The sequence below is a fragment of the Antechinus flavipes genome, chromosome 3 (genome assembly GCF_016432865.1).
Source record: "Antechinus flavipes isolate AdamAnt ecotype Samford, QLD, Australia chromosome 3, AdamAnt_v2, whole genome shotgun sequence".
Taxonomy (NCBI): Eukaryota; Metazoa; Chordata; class Mammalia; order Dasyuromorphia; family Dasyuridae; genus Antechinus; species Antechinus flavipes.
Window position 1 is genome coordinate 339,658,631 of NC_067400.1, and position 17,862 is coordinate 339,676,492.

The following is a 17,862-nucleotide window of genomic DNA, read 5'->3' on the forward strand; positions in this document are numbered from 1 at the left end:
AAGGAGATTTGGACAGAAAAAGCTATCTGCATCCAGAAAAAGGACTAAGGAGACGAGTACAAATTCCACACATGCTTTGTTCACCTTTTTTTCTGTTTTTTTCTCTCTCCCATGGTTTTTCCTTTTGCTCTGATTTTTCTCTCCCAGCATGATTCACAAAGCAATGGTGTGTTAAAAATAAATAAATAAATTATTGAAAATAAAAATAAAGGGAAAGGAGAGGATAGCAGCTTGGATTAGAAAGAATGGCCTTATCTGAGGAAATATCAATTTGTAAGAATTCAGTAAAGCTGGTTTTTGAATCTAGGGATTGCCCAGATTGAAGGTACAGTCTGAACCTCAATGTCTAAAGGAGGTAAAGAAGAGTCTCATTATGTATGTGGGAAAAGAAAAGAACCCAGTCATAGCTGGGAGCCATTAATGAGTCAAGAATCTTGTCCTAAACCGTCACTTGATATACTGCTGCAGAACCTTCTGTCCATCAAATAATTTCCAATTAAAGAATGTTTTTCTTCTGAGCAAACTTGGAATTGAAAAGCTTCTCAATTATGCAATTTTTTCCCATTCATTAGGGTCAAGGGGGAAATTTAGAGATCATGAATAATCTGTGGATTATCTCCACTATTGATTGCAACTTTAGTTCTATCAGATTTCACAGTATGTCTTCATGGAGTCAGAGGACCTGTTGTCAAAACTCATCTAACACTTACTGTCTGTATGGGCAAATCATTCAGCTCTCCTGGGTCTTACTTTCCTCATTTGTAAAATGAGGGAGTTGGACCAAATTGACTGATAGGTCTTTCCAGCTTTAGATATATGATCCTATATAGGGTTCTTGAAACACAAAGATAATATCTGAAAAATCATGGGATCATAAGGTATTAGAGCTGGAAGACATCTTACATGTCATTTAAAACAACCATCTCATTTTACAGAAGAAAGAAAATGAAACTGAGATCTGAGTCATACAAGATCTCCCAGATAGAGGCAGGATCAGAACTAAAATCTGATTATTCTGACTTCGGTCTTTTTCTATACAGCATTCTATCCTTCTGGAGATCTCTGGCAGATAGTAGAGTAGAAACTTTGAGGGGGAGAACTCAGCTGTTAGCTTGAAAATTCCTGATCTCTTCCCAAATCTAGTAACATTTAACAGTGCTCTCCTGGAGGTTCTTTCTGCAAGAGAGAAATTCCTGGAAATTTATGGTGAATTAAGTTTATTTTGGATTCACAAGGAAAGATGGTCATTTAAAGGCATATCAATGTAAATTTTTTTTCCTAAAGAGTGAAGAACATTTTGGTAAAATGAATATAATTTTTGCCTAACTTGGATTTCCATATATTTTTAGCTTTATCTCAACTATCTACTATGAGTCTGACATCCATTCATTTCATAATCTCTGGAGTTTCTATTATGCACAAAGTTTTATGCTAGTTCCTATGGGGTCAGGGAAGGCCAGAATATAATTACTACCTTCAAGGAATTCACATCCTAATATGGGAGATAAGGTATATGCACAAATAAACATATAGCTCAATGCCTTAAGGTGCCTCAAGACACTTTTGAGTTTTTCTAAACTTGATATCAAGTTATTTACATTTCCTATACCTTCTACATGAAGCTTTTCCTATCTCCCCCAGCTGCCAGTGCCCTCCCCTCCCCACAAAATCACTTTAAACCTACTTTTCATATATTTTGTATATACATATGTATGCACACATTATTTCCCTCAGTGAAGGACTACTTCATTTTTGTCTTTATATCCTTGACGTCTAGTACAGTGTCTAACTCATAGCAGGTGAATCTCTTCAGGCGAAGTGTTATATATTTATTCCCTGCTTGTATAGAGTAGGATTTTTCTTAAAATGCCTTAGTTCAGTCTTCTGTGAGGCCTCCCAAATTCTATTACTCTGGGACGTGGTCCCTAAACCTAAATCTGCCCTATCTATATCTCTCATTCATTCAATATTCAAGTTTTATTTAAATGTTTTTAGAGGTAGCTCAAATCTGTGAAAAAAATGCTGAACTTGGAGTCAGAAGCAATCTTGGTTAAAGCCAGGGCACTGACATTTGTTAGCTTTGAGATCAAGGGCAAATGATTTTATCCTGCTAAAGCTCAGTTTCCTCATTTGCATTAACTGCCTCACAGGGTTGTTATGAGGAAATCACAAATCTTAGAGAGTTCTAAAATTGTGAATTGTTATTCTTAAACAATTTCTATGTATAAAGCACTGTTCTAGGTGCTAGAGAAGATACAAAGATAAACATCCTACACTTTTCAGCCTAATGAACATCTATCATATGTCAGTCTTCTTTCTCATATGGAAAATGAACCATTTTGTCCATCCTCTTCTAACAAGTACCTTATTCCAGTAACTATTTTTTGGACTTCCTTTGGATTTCTACCATTCTGTTGGGTGAGAAATGGTGACCAGAATTGCATGGAGTTTTAGATATGTATTCACCATGTTTTTGTATGTAGGGAGAATAATTTTATTCTTTTTATTTTTGGCATTTGATCTTTTAGGAAAGGCAGGGTCCTTTTGAAAGTGCTCTCCAAACTGTATGGAGCTGAAGGATAGGCAGGGGGAGGTGTGTTCAAGTAGGACTTTGACTGAAAATTTTTAGAGCCTTTCCTCTTAAGGATAAAGCAATCTCTCTGCATATGGCTGAGAGACTTTGAAGGTATTGTAAGGTAGGTGATGGGGCACAGAAAGCATTTGAAGTAGAATTGAATAGTTGGTTCAGTATGTAACCTTCCTTCCCTATCCCAAGGACTAATCACATTCTAGATAGAAATGGTTGACAATAAAAACAATAACAATTGACCAATTCTACTTTATAAAGGTAGAAAAGTTTCGCAAATTATCTTAACTTGAGCCTCACAACAACCCTGGAAAGCAGGTACTAACTAATTGGTACTTGGAGGAAAAGAGGACTATGGACTGACCCCACTGATTCTGTTCAGGTGACACTACATCTGATGATACTGCCTTTTTCCCCTTATGTTGAGAATAGATTTCACCAGGCTTTGTATAATTTTCCCCTCCATTTTGTCGATCAGTTGCTTACCTGTTTGAAAACTGCCATCTCAGATCAACTGTCCACATGCAGCCTGTTTAAGAGAGAAGACATGTCATCAGCAGACCTTGATGATAGTCAACTCAGTCCGAACCCAAAGATCTTTTTAAAGCCAGTATTTATTGAATGTTTACACTAAGGAGAGACAGAAAAATTGTAAAAACTGCACTTTGCTCTCAAGTAATTTATACTCTATTTGGAGAGATAACTGAAACAGAGTTTCATTGGTGTGGGATTTGATTGAATGCTTTTATTTAGTAACTCATAGCATTTCCCTCTTTTGCTGTTCTTTATGCTTGATCAGGAAGCAAATTAAATTGCTTTTTTTTCCTTTTCTTTTTAAGTTTTAGATGTAAGGGATAGTTTTCTAGATAGGAGGAGGAGAAATAAACAAATTAGAAAAGTAATTTGATGTAACAATGTCATTAAATCAAATTAAAATAAATTTTCAGGAAAGAAAGAGGAGAAAAACATGGGTTCTTACTAACATTAAGATACATCCAACACAAATAACTACAATACAAAATAATGTACTATTAATGCATATGAGGAACACAAACTGCAATGTAAATTCCAAATAGGGAAAAAGTCATGTTAAAATGTTATTTTGTCTTGGAAGATGGTCTTACTTCTTTGAAAGAAGCACATTAAAATATTCATAAAAGTACATTTTATAGTTGCAAACTTCCTGTTTAATAAGAATTGCAGAAAGAATAGAATAGGTAAAATTCAGTTTTAGAGCAGTATCACACAACATATATTACGATACTTTTCAAAAAGATATTTGATTTGTACATAAAAGGTTATCATAAGAAAAAAATTAAAGGAGATTGGATGGAGGTAGACACAAGAAGAATACAACTATGTCTAGAGTGATAACTCCTAACCAAACATGGAAGAGAGGATATTACTATAGATATAATAAATAATTTTTATTATTTTCAATTTTAAAAAATTTGCATAAAAACCAATGCAACCAAAAGCAATGCAACAAGGCCAGTTAGGATAAGATGTAAAAATATCAATTTGGGGAAAAAATTGTTGTATAAAATATCTTTGATAAACTTCTGGTATCCAAGAAACATAGGAAATTAACACGAATATATACTATCAACAGTAATTCTTAATGCATAAATAAATGGTCAAAGGATTATGAACAATTCTTGAAAAAGATGAATTAGAAATAACTAAGATTGCTTCAATCAATAAAAATAAAAGAAATACAAATCAAAATGCCTCTGAGGTTTCACCTCACACTTAATGAATTGGAAAAGATAACAAAAGATGGAAATGATCAGTATTGCAGGGATTAAAAGAACATAGGAACAGTAGTTAGTAAAAGTTTGGTAGACCTGGAATCTAACCATTCCAGAAAGCAATTTAGAAATATAACCCAAAAAGTGTCCAAAATATCTATAGTTTTTGACCCAGAGATCTTACTAGGCATATAACCCACAGAGGATAAAGAGAAACAGAAAGGTTTCCTACAAATCAAAATATTCATAAAAGCACATTTTGTAGTTACAAAGAACTCAAAACAAAGTAGATGCATTTCTGCTAGGGAGTTTGGCTAGGGGTAGGGCCAAACCAGTTGAGGTATGTGAATGAATTGTAATATCTTTTAACAAAAAAAAAATATGAAGAATTCAGAGAAGTATGAAAAGACATATGACCATATTCATGAAAAGAAAGTAGACACAGAAAAACAATAATCATGGTGGCTATAACAACATAAATGAAAAGAATGAAAAAAAATGGCATTGAATCCTCTGCAATTATAAACAGCTCAGGAGAAAAGTTGAGAAAATGTATATCCTTCCTGTTTTTTCCAGAGTTGGCTACTGAAGGTGTAGAATATTTTATATGCTATCAGGTACAATTAATATATTGATTGATTTTGCTGAACTTTTTTCCTCTTCTTAAAATCTGTTATAAAGCTTAACTCACTAAAAATGGGAGGGAATTCATTCAGAAATGAAGATTTTTTTTTTAAACAAAAGGTAACAAGAAAAATAAAATTTTGAACAGGAAACAGTCATTTTGTGGAATTATAAAGCTCAGGCTTGGTCCCGAGAACCATTGAGAAAAATGCATTTCCTTCTATGTTTATGGAATAGTATATGAGCACATGTACACATACATACACACACACATTTCCAGGCACTTGTTATATTGGCTGATTCTGTTAAAGTGCTTTTAAAAAAATTTTTGCGACTAAGCATGACTAGTTGTGGGAGGAAGGATACAGTCAAAAAATGAATGCCATGTTAAAAAAGACATCCAGCTTTTAAAAGAAAGAGAACTAGAGTTAGAATACATAAAACTGAAGATTAGGATGATTACCCCTATTACTCAATAGGGATAGAGCTAGTTTAGGACAAGCTCATTTAGGCCTCAGTAATAAATTTGTCCTTGCCATGACATTCAAGCCATCTTGTGTTCTTCCTTCCTAAGGCAACAGAATAGTGACTGGATTGGGAGTTAGAGATCCTGTGTTCAAATCTCATCTCTGTCTTTTAATTCCTGTGTCATTTTTGGCAAATAATTTAATCTTTCTGGGTCTCTGTTTTCTCATCAGTAAGATGACAGTTTGGATTAGATGATTTTTAATATTCCTTACATCTCTAAATCTAAAATCCTAATATTCAGTAGTCTAGGATCTTTCAATCAGCCAAACAGCAACAGTATCAATGATAATAACAGCAATAATATGCAATATATCTGTTCAGAGAAGGCTCTCAGTGATGGTTGTGCCCTAAACATTCTCAAATACTTTATAAAACAGAGGAAAACCTCAAGGTAAGGAGAAGGGCAGTAGCTTCCTTATATCTCCAGCCAGCTACCATGTTTCCATGATCACATGACATCTGTTTCTGGTATATACTATCCCATGCCTATCTGAACAGTGAAACCAAAAGATCTAAAAAAGGCATCAAAAATCCCACTAACAACTGGAGTCCAGGAATCAAAAGACTACAGTAACCGAATCTGGTGAAAAGACCATGCAACAATTCTTAGGAGTGTCCAGCTTAATCTACCTGAGAAACATAATGGTTTGTTTATCAGCTGTGCCAGACCCTGAAGTGAACTTGGTGGACGCTTCTTGAAGGGAAAAAGAAATGACTCTAATGGCCAGAAAATAATCTGTCTGCTCTCCCCCAGTGTAAAGGAAGGGAGTGTTTTCTAGTAATAAATTTAAGTTGAAGGCCACTATCTTCTAGGAATAAGTGGGTTATAGAAAGATTACACTTTCTTTTTTTAAGGAAGGACACTGTACTTTAATTCTTGTTATTCTTTCTCAGTAAATATCTATTTGTAAAAGTTAGTGCTATTATTAACTGATATTAAGATGTTAATTGATAAATCATGATAAGAGAGCACACTGGATGGGCTCACTTATTAGGAGCCACAAACTCTCACAAATAATTATTTGTAAAAGTTAGTGTTGTTAACTGATATTAAGATGTTAATTGATTAATCATAATAAGAGAGCACACTGGATGGAGGCTCATCTTAGGAGCCACAAACTCTCAAGATTACCTCTAAAACTTTAAAGGGAAAAGTAGCTTGTCATCTTCTGGGGACCCCAGTTTGCCAGAAGTAGGAATTGGGAGAATATGGCTAGGGAAAGTGTTACACAGATGCAGAAAGTGTGGCTGAGGGAAATTAAACTCTCCATGGTCAGCTTCAGGAGAGAAAGAAAGCAGGTGGGAATGGGGGCTACAAAGCCTGCTTTGGCCAGCAACCCTGAGGGCCTTCCCCTCCCAGATTCATTCATTTATTTATTTAAATTTTGTTTGGATTAGATGAAAGAGGAGATTCTTTGTCTCAATTGCTACCCAGACTTAATCACAGAATGGATTTGTCCTTCGTCAGATTGAGACTTGTTGAAGACCTTAGGCTAGAAAGGCCAAGGTCTCCTACTGCATCCGGGGCCATCTCCAGTCTTCCTGATCTATATCTGGCCACTAGACACAGACGGCTCTGGAGTGGAAACTGAGATGGGAGACCTTGCACAGCCTCCCTCTCCTAAATCCAATTCACTTGCCTGTCATAGCATCATTTCCCTGACATCATGGTCCTCTTTGAGAAGGAAGGACAAACAACATCAGACATCTGTTTAGGAAATCTACAGAGGCAGGGAAGTTGGTGAAGGATTGAATTAATCTTTAGCTTCCTTTGGGAGATGACAATCAAATGAGACTGTCTGAATTCTTATCTAGGAATACTTTCCTTCTCCAATAAGATTATCAGGCAAACCAGCAATAGTGTTGTACTACTGACCGGTCAGGAAGCCCTGTATTGGTCATCAAGACTGCCCTGACCTGCTGGTGGAGCATATGGAGTGTTTTGGGGTAATAGGGAAGCAGATAAGGAAACTGAGGCAAATAGGGGTAAGTGACTTGCCCAGGGTCACACATCAAGTATGTGTCTGAGGCCCAATCTGAACTCATGGAAATAAATCTTCCTAATTCCAAGCCCAGTGCCCTATCCCATCTAGCTGCTATCAGTGATTAATACCCCAGTTTGAAATGCCAGACTTCGGAAATCAACATACTGATCCAAAAAGAAAGGCATACCATTGGAATAAAAACAGAATGTGCTTGTAAATGTTTAAGAACTTATTTTTCAGGGGAAATACCTTTTAAGTTAAACTGTATTATTAATATAATTATATCATATCATATTAAGTATTCAATACTTATATGTCATATCATAATTAAATTAATATTAAAATTCATCACTTTATCAAGTCTTAACAATCAATAAAACAATATAGTACGTCCTGAGTTGTACCCTTCCAGATTTCTGAGGTATAAATGTTCACACTGATAATTTACCAGTTTTTGATCTGGCCCCAGAATATTCCTTAGGGCAATGCCAAAGCAAGACACCTTGGGAAAGGTGCCAATATGAGTGGCCTGGGAAACTAGTGGCATAGGCAAAAGTATAGGGAGGTACAGTCTTTGTGACAAAGGAGACCATGGATAAGATAAATAAGTTATTTATTATAGAAGCCATTCCTATAGGAAGAAAGATCCTATTTAGCACTTAAACCTACATGTGACTGATATATCCCCAAACCCTGGAACTGCTTGCAGGATACATTTTCTTAGGCCAGAAGCAATTAAAAACAGAGAAGTAAGCAAAATGCGTAGTTTCATACTTAACATCCCTCAAATTGACCTGGAGCCTACTCTAAGGGAAAATGTTAAATGTATATGGTGGAAAGATAACTGGACTGGAAATCAGGAGATCTGAGTTCTAACTCTGTTGCTAATTATGAGAAAGCCATTTCTCTTTTCTGGGTGTCAGGTTCTTCAACTGTTTAAAAACAAAAACTGGGAGCTGATCTCTATTGTCCTCTTATTGTTTATATTGTTATTACTATCTCCAGAAATTTCATGGTGATAGAGTGAAAATGGCTCAATGAGAAGTATTGGAGTCTAGCTCTCCCGATACAACTTCTGGCCAGATTCTTATTGACAAAGCTGAGAAGTCATGATGAGTCACAGTCCAAAGAGGCTTAGGGAGACAGAGGGAGAAGTCTGCAGACATCAAGGAGAGGGTCTGGCCAGGAGCAGACATGGATCATACTATTCTAGCATTCATGGGTTGCAAGCCAGTAGTCATTTAAGACACTAACAATACTGAATACACTTCTGAGTAATTTATTGAGTAGGGTACTCCTTCAGATAGCTGTTTATTGACATCTCTGCTACATTAAACACCATTGTCTATCCTTCCCTCATTGTATTCTTTTTTTTTCTGAATTTTCAATACACCTCTCACTGTTTGACTTTTTTTCTCAGCTTAATGTTCATTTGCCTCTTTTCTAATTCATCATCTAACTCTAAGGCTTTGTCTAGGCCCTCTTCTCTTCCCTCTCTATATTCTTTGTTAGTGACTTTATCAGCCCCCATGGGTTAACTTACAGTAGAGTGCTGAGCCATAATCATCTTTTTCAGGAAAAAAATATGTGCACAATACACTTTTAAATTTAATCTGTATCATTAGCATTTTCTGCATTATGTTCTAAAGTCTGGATCATCAACAAAAACAGTAAATCAAACCCTGATTTGTAGCATTTGCTAATTCTGAAAGTATAAATAAATACTCCAAGGTACAAATAAACTATAAATAAATATTTTGAAATTTTAACATAGGTTCTTTTGAACTGGTTTAAACTGCCTCTTGCACACAGTTACCAACCTCACTTCCTTCCACATCCAGCCTCAGTTTCTTCTTCAGTTACTTTGTAGTTTTTTTTAATTCATAAGAATGTTTGATGAAGTAAGCCTAATAATGACATTGTTAGAAATTTGTGATGATGAGCTTTACATCTTAACCCTTCAAACAAGTTAGCAATAGTAATACTGCTATTTACATATTTTGTAATATCTCTTAAAACTTGAAACTTAATAGATTTTATATACATTTATTTTATTTACAAATATTATATATATATATATACATACATGTAAAATATATACTGTGTGTCTAATGGCCATCCCTAGGGCAGGGAAGAGAGGAAAATTTACATGTTAAATTTATTATATATTTAAAAGAAATAACAAGTTGTACATAATAGATTTGCATTTTCATGTGAAATCATTTTTAATAATATTATGTTATAGAAATGCTTGTTTCATTCCATAAATCAAAAATAAAATAAAAATATTTTTTTAAAAAAATTAATAGATTTTAAGTCAATTCTAAGATATACTTAGCTAGATAGCACAGTAGATAGAATGCAGAACCTGGAGTCAGAAAACCCAAAGTTCAAATTTAACCTCAAACACTCACTTATTCTATGGCTCTAGTTAAATCACGCAACCTCTTTCTGTCAGTTTCCTTATCTGAAAAATACCAGGTCTGTTATAAGGATATAATGAGATAAAAGAAGTAAATTGCTTTGCAAACATTAAAGCTTGATAACAATACTACTATTATTATCATTATTATTAAACCAGATATTTAAAAACTCAACAAAACTCAAAACTCTCTGACTAAACTTATCTTTATCCCTAATCGCTTAGAATATTCAAACATTTGACACACAACAATCACCCACACTATAAAATGTAATATAAAATTCTTTAATCATGATTATTATATAATACCACAATGAAATAACTTTCAATAATTGAAAAGTGGTACTTTTTGTTAAAAAAAAATTGAACTTGATTCATTTCAATCCAATGCCATGCCTAATCAAATCTTTTTCTTTTTAAAAAGTATGATAACACATTTGTAACTAGTGACAGAAATGATTATTAATAACTAATGATTTGGGGTCCTCATTTCAAAGCTGAATCTCTGAAGGATATTGCTGAAAATGAGATTGAATTAATTTTTTCCTCAATCTTGTTCAGACTCCAACTAACCTTACAAGGAATTTAATCTAAGGTGAGGAAGCCCATTGTGTTCTACATTAATTCTTTGATGAGATTGCTCAAGGCTGGGCAATTTAGAAGGAAATTATAAGTTCAAAGCTACATTCCCCCCCTCATTAGAATAAATCCATCTGCCATTATAATATTCATTCTCTCTCATTGACTGTTAACCAATCAAAATTGATTGCAACCCTTAGTAACAGCCACTCTTCCAAGGACATATAAACTATGAACCCACCATCATGATTATTCTTTGGCATTTGAGAATGTCACTGACCCTTTTATTAATGAAAAACAAGCATTATTAATAAAGTGTTTAATTACCTAGAAACTATGTCTCTCAAGCTTTTTAAATGCCACAGTAGAATTACAGCACAAACACAGAAAGCATAATCAAACTAATTTAAACACAAACCTACCTAATCTATATAACAGCTTTATTAAGACTGCTGAACAAAAATTTTAAATAGACTTTCATGATCAAAGTTCTTTGATTAATTAAATTAATTTAAATAGGTTATATTTATGGTATGGGCTTTAAAAGAGAAACATATTTTTGTAATAAATAAAGCAGAAGATAACTATTACTCACTAGTAGTCTCTTTTATGTATGTTATGAAGTCTACCTTTTTTTTTCCCTTCTTAATTCTTGCAAAGATCATTTTTGTTCCAGGGATATATACTTGTGAATTTCCAAGTATTCCATCAAAGCATCCTTTCCCGGGATGATACCTTGCAATTTTTGGCCTATGTGGATGAGAATCCTGGAGTCTGACCAGCTTTTTCTCCAAAGAGTCCACTCAGATTTGGTATCTCCCTTTTCAGCTGTGTGATACTGTCAACATCACTCAATGTGACTTTGCCTCAGTCCTGCACTCTAGCTAGCTAATTCCCTACCTAAATCTGCTTTTCCCTTCCATTTTATCTATTTTATGTAAACCTGTATGTGTACATATTTATGTAGGATAATAGTTTCAAAGCTGGAAGTTGTCTTAGAAGTCACTTAGTTCAAATCCCTCATTTTATAGCTAGTATAGAGAAATTAAGACATTTATCCAAGTTTGCACAGGCATTAAGCTGTCAAAAAAACCTTATTTGTTATAATCATCATCTTTTAATATTAATATTATTAGGGCAGCTAGATGGCAAAGTGAATAGAGTGCTGGGCCTAGAGTCAGAAAGACCTGAATTCAAATATGGCCTCAAATGCTAGCTGTGTGACTCTGGGCAAATCACTTAACCCTGTCTGCTTCAGTTTCTTCATCTGTAAAATGAGTTGTAGAAGGAAATCATAAATTGCTTGGGTATCTTTGTGAAGGAAACCCCAAATGGGATCATGAAGAGTTGGACATGACTGAACAACAACAAAAAATAATACAACTAGTCATCATGGTGTCAGGCTTTGTGCTAAGCATTGGTGATACAAAAAAAGATAAAAGATAGATCCCCATTTCAAGGAGTTTTAAGTCTAACAGGAGAGAGCAACATGTAAACAACTATGTCCAAGAAAGTCATAGACATGATAAAATGGTGATAATCATCAAAGGAAATTAATTAAGGAGGATTGAAAAAGACCTTTTCCAGTCTGCTTCTAAAAGGTAAGATTTTAGCTGAGATTTGAACCCATATCCACCACACATAGCATTGTTTTACACAATCACTCTACATGTTATCTTTGTGGTAGAATGAAAATTCTTTGAGAGTAGGACTGTTTGTTTGTAGTGGCTAGAAACTGGAAAATGAATGGATGCCCATCAATTGGAGAATGGCTGGGTAAACTGTGGTATATGAATGTTATGGAATATTATTGTTCTGTAAGAAATGACCAGCAGGATGAATACAGAGAGGACTGGCGAGACTTACATGAACTGATGCTAAGTGAAATGAGCAGAACCAGGAGATCATTATACACTCCGACAACGATATTGTATAAGGACATATTTTGATGGAAGTGGATTTCTTTGACAAAGAGACCTAACTGAGTTTCAATTGATAAATGATGGACAGAAGCAGCTACACCCAAAGAAAGAACACTGGGAAACGTTTTTCTGCATTTTTGTTTTTCTTTCCGAGTTGTTTTTACCTTCTGAATCCAATTCTCCCTGTGCAACAAGAGAACTGCTCGGTTCTGCAAACATATATTGTATCTAGGATATACTGCAACATATCCAACATATATAGGACTGCTTGCCATCTAGGGGAGGAGGTGGAGGGAGGGAGGGGAAAAATCGGAACAGAAACGAGTGCAAGGGATAATGTTGTAAAAAAATTACCCTGGCATGGATTCTGTCAATATAATTATTATTAAATAAAAATTAAAAAAAAAAAGAGAGGACTGTTTGATTTTTGTCTTTTCAATAAATATTTTTTTACTAGTACATAGGACCAACATAATTGATTGAAGTAGCTTTTGAAATATATGATTAAGTAATATATGATATATTAAGTAATATATGATTAAGCAATATATGATAAGAGGTATAAGTAATAATGATTGAATGAATTCAAAGAAAGGAGAATTTAATTCTATGTAGAACAGCCAGAAAAGATTATGATTTGAACTGCATCTCCTAGAATCCCAGTAACTATTTAACAACAAACTCTTCAGGCTGTATGGTATACTTTTAAGTTTAATTTATGTTATTAACTTTTTTTCTGTTATTCTCTTAAGTCTAGACTAGACTAGAAGTATCAAATATGGCCAGTGGGTACATAAAGCCTATAACATTCTTGATTTTGACTGAATCAGATTACAGTGTAATTGGAAAATATTTAACAAAATGAATAAAAATGCATTAAAATATAGACAATGTCAATTTGAAGTTTTTTTAAATCAATATATAACCACAGAGATCTTTATGTACTTTTAGCACCCTGTTTCTATTTGGACACTACTGGTCTAAACAATCAGCAAAACAATAAATCAATTTGCAGTATTTCTGGCTCCCATGGCATAAATGGTCTTGCTGAGAACTTAACAGTGGGCTCCTTGGAACTATTCTAAGATGGCTCTAGTACACCAGTGGACATTTTGAAGGCTGGATATGGAACAGATGAAAAGGAAAGAGAGCATTCTAGATTTGAGAAGTTGAAGGGGAAAAAACATGAGCAAATTAATGCTAGGTTCAGCTGGTTCTGTGATACACTTCTTTTATTCCAGTCTGAAATGACTCTGGGAGCTGGAAAATAGTTTTGCTTTGACCAAGAAAGTGATAGTAAAGGGGCCTCAGGAGTTGAGAGTCAAAAGACTCAAATTCAAATCCTGACTTCCTACCTAAATGTAAATAAACTGGTTAACTTCTCTGGGTTTTAATTTCCTTATCTTTGAAATAAGGAAATTCAACTAAATCAAGGATTCTTTTCTTTCTTTGTATTATGGGCCCCTTTGGCAGTCTGCTGAAACATATAGATCTCTGCAAGTTATTGTCTAGATGCTAAATTTCAATTAGAGGTTAATGAAAATAAAGATGTAATTTTTTTTCTCCATCCAAGTTCATGGATTCCAAATTCATGAAATCTATGCACAGATCACCTAAGGTGAAGAATTGCTGACATGTTCTGTAAGTAGGTCCCTGCCTGCTCTCAATCCCATGATTCATTAATGGATGGCAATATCTCTGCTCACCTGGATGGAATGCCCAGTTATCTCAGAGTTCATAAATATACAGGTTGATCAGATCTGACAGGAAATTTCTAAAGTCAGTGATTTGAAAGGAGAACAGATTTCATTAGGGATGCCATTACCAAGCTGGGAAAATATCTATCCTGGGGGGAAGCCATGGATTGGTTGTAGCATCTGGAATCTGCCCTCATCAGCCAACAGACAAAGTGACCCATCAACCTTAAAATTAGCTCCCTCTGCCCCTTTAAACTGTCATGGGATGAGTGGAAGTCTGTGACACACCATCACCTGGGCCCTTTTGGTTGTACACTAAGTATAGGAGGACAGCAGGTATTTATCCAGTGATCATAGCCAGAAATCACAGACAACTGGGCCAAAGTCCAGGACCAATGGGAAGACAGAATAGACAGGACAGGAGTCAGACCCCAAAGTTTCAGAGAGACCATATAACTGGCACAGCTTAGAGCCCCAAGGACTCTGGAAGAACAGTACAATAGAATTGGAGGGCCAGAATGGTGTGACCCTCATAGAGACCTTTTGTTTTTTTCCTCATGGAAGGGAAGGTACTAACAGGAAGATTTAGAGCTGGAAAATATCTTTGAGATCATCAAGTCCAAATGCCCTACTTTACACAGGAAGAAAATGAACCATAGAAATGTGACATGAATCATTCATAGATTCCTCATAGAGGTAGCACTATCCACCCTGAAGTTGGTATTTAGAAGACACAGTTATGAATCCTAGCTCCGACACTTAATAGCTAAATTTTCAAAACATTTACTGCCTAAGGCTTCTTTTAATTTGAAAAAATTTATTTTTTTCAAAATGAATGATACTTATTCAAATAGAAATACTATGAAAATATGTCATAGGATCATAGATTTAGAGCTGGGAAAGACTTTCAAAGCCATTGAGTTTGACCCCCCTCATTTGAGAAACAAGGAAACAGAGTCAAGGAGAGTTTAAATAGATCACACAGCTAAGAAGAATCTGAGGGAGGACTTGAATGGCATTTGCCTGAATGAAGGTCCATGGTCCTGACTACTGCCAAACATTGCCTCTCAAATGTGGAACTGTTTCTGTAAGAACTGTCAAAAGCAAGTTTGTCTTTAGCTTCCCAAGTGTTTGGTTTAAGGGCCTCAAGCTGTCAGTCTTCCTGAAGTCTCCTTTGTTAGGTCCGTGCTCACAAAAATAAGAATTTGTCATTGTTTCAGAATGTGAATAGCCACTAATGTCTCTTCTCCTCTCCTAGTGGGCTCCTAACTCTAGTGAGTTCAATTATGCCCCTTCTGTGTCCTTGAGAGCAACTATTGCTATAATAGCCACCCAAGTCACTGTTAAATCTTCACTTAGTGTGTCCATCCTATGGGTATGGTCTTAAATTTTCAAAGCAAATGCCTTTCGAGGGCTTAACTTCTCCAAGTCTCACTCTTTTTCATTTGTCAAAATGGGGATCATTATACTTACAACATATATCTTACAAGGTTATTAGGATCAACATGGTTTGTAGATATGTTTCATTAAAAGGTTTTTTTTTTTTAAAAAAAGATTATACTCATTAAAGTGGGTTAAATAAAAATAAAATAATAATTATGATATATACATTTCCAATCATTTTTCAGTCTCTTCATGACCTCATTTGGGGTTTTCTTGGCAAAGATACAGGAGTGGTTTGCCATTCCTTTTACAGCTCATTTTTACCGAGGAGGAACTAAGGCAGACAGGGTTAAGTGACTTGCATAGGTACAGCCAGTAAATTTCTGAGGCCAATATTTAAATTCAGAAAGATGAGTCTTGCTAGTTCCAAGACCAGTGTGCTATCCATTGTGCTACTATAGCTCCCTATAAATACAAATAAAATTGTATTTATAAATAATATAAATAATTATTTTAATAAATTAAACTTATATTTATAAATATATAACTAAAAGCATATTTCTAAATATAACTAGGTTAAATTAAAATATATCATATGTGTTTTACATATATGATATATATTTATATAACATTTATAAAATATAAATATAAAATAAATGGGCTAAATAAATCTCAGAGAAGTGATGAGACTTGCCCAATGTCATATGATCAGAGATTTAGAGTGAAAAAGGCCTTGGAGGTTTTTGTTTGTTTTTTAATTAAAGCTTTTTATTTTCAAAATATATACATGGATAATTTTTAACATTCACTCCTATAAAACTCTTTGGTGAATACCCCTTCCTGAAGACTTCAAAGAAGGAGCAAAGCACTACTTCTGTGGTAGCCATTTCATGTTTGGACAGTTCTCATAGTTAGAAAATTTTTGCTGATAATAGATCCAAATTTTTCTTTTTGCAGATTCCATCATTGTTCTTGGTTCTGCCCTGTAGGACTAAGTAAAACAATTTGAAGTCCTTTGCCACAAAACAGCCCTTCAAATGCTTGAAATGAGCTATCATGTGTCCCATGGGTCTTCTCTTTTCTAGTCTAAACATTCTCAGTTTCCTCCACTGATCATAGGATATAGATTCAAGATCCTCCACCATCTTGATTGTCCTCCTCTGAATACTCTCTGGTTGATCAATATCCTTCTTAAACCATGGGCCCCCAAATAGAAAACAATACTCTAGAGGAAGTCTGACAAGGACAGAGTAAAGGCGACTCCCCCTAATTGTCCCTAGAAGCAATTTCTCTTTTTTATTTTATTTTTTTTGAGATTGTACATGCACATTCATTTTTTACATGTTTCCTTATGAGTCATGTTGGGAGAAAAAAATCAGAAGAAAAAGGAAAAATCAAAAGAAAACAGGAGGAAAAAAGATGAAAATACTATATTCCTATTTGCATTAAGCATTCATAGTTCTCTCTTTAGATAGGAATGGCATTTTCCATCCAAAGTTTATTGGAATTGCCTTGGATCACTTAATTGCTGAGAAGAGACAAGTCCATCGTTGACCATTACACAATCTTGCTTTTGCTGTGTATAATGTTTTCTTGGTTCTGCTTGCTTCACTCAGCATCAGTTCATGTAAATCCTTTCAGGATTTTCTAAAATCAGCCTCTTCATCATTTCTTATAAAACAATAATATTACATTACCTTCATAAATCATACCTTATTTATCCATTCCCCCAATTGATGGGCATCCATTCGATTTCCAGTTCTTTTCTAACACAAAAAGAACTGCTACAAACATCCTTTTCCCTTTTTTATTATCTCCTTAGGATATGTATGCAGTAGAGGCAGTACTAGATCAAAGGTTATGGACTGTATTATAACCCTTTGGATATGGTTCCAAATTGCTCTGAATAATCAGGTCATCACAAATCCACAAACAATGCATTAATGTCCCAGTTTTTCCACATCCTCTCCAACATTCATCATTATCTTCTTCTGTCATCTTAGCCAGTCTAATAGGTGTGAGATAGTACCTCAGAATTGTTTTAATTGTTTTTCTCTAATCAATAGTGATTTAGAGCATTTTTTCATGTTACTATAAATGACTTTAATTTCTTCATCTGAGAACTGTCTGTTCATATCCTTTGACTCTTTATCAATTGGGGAATGACTTGTATTCTTAGAGATTTTAACTCAGTTCTATATAATTAGAAATGAAGTCTGTCAAAAATGTTGTCTGTAAAAATTGCTTCCCAGCTTTCTGTTTCCTTTCTAATCTTGCCTGCATTGGTTTTGTTTGTGCAAAACCTTTTTAATTTAATATAATAAAAATTATCTATTTTGTATTTTATAATATTCTCTAGTTTTTCAGCCATCAGTTTCTCTCTT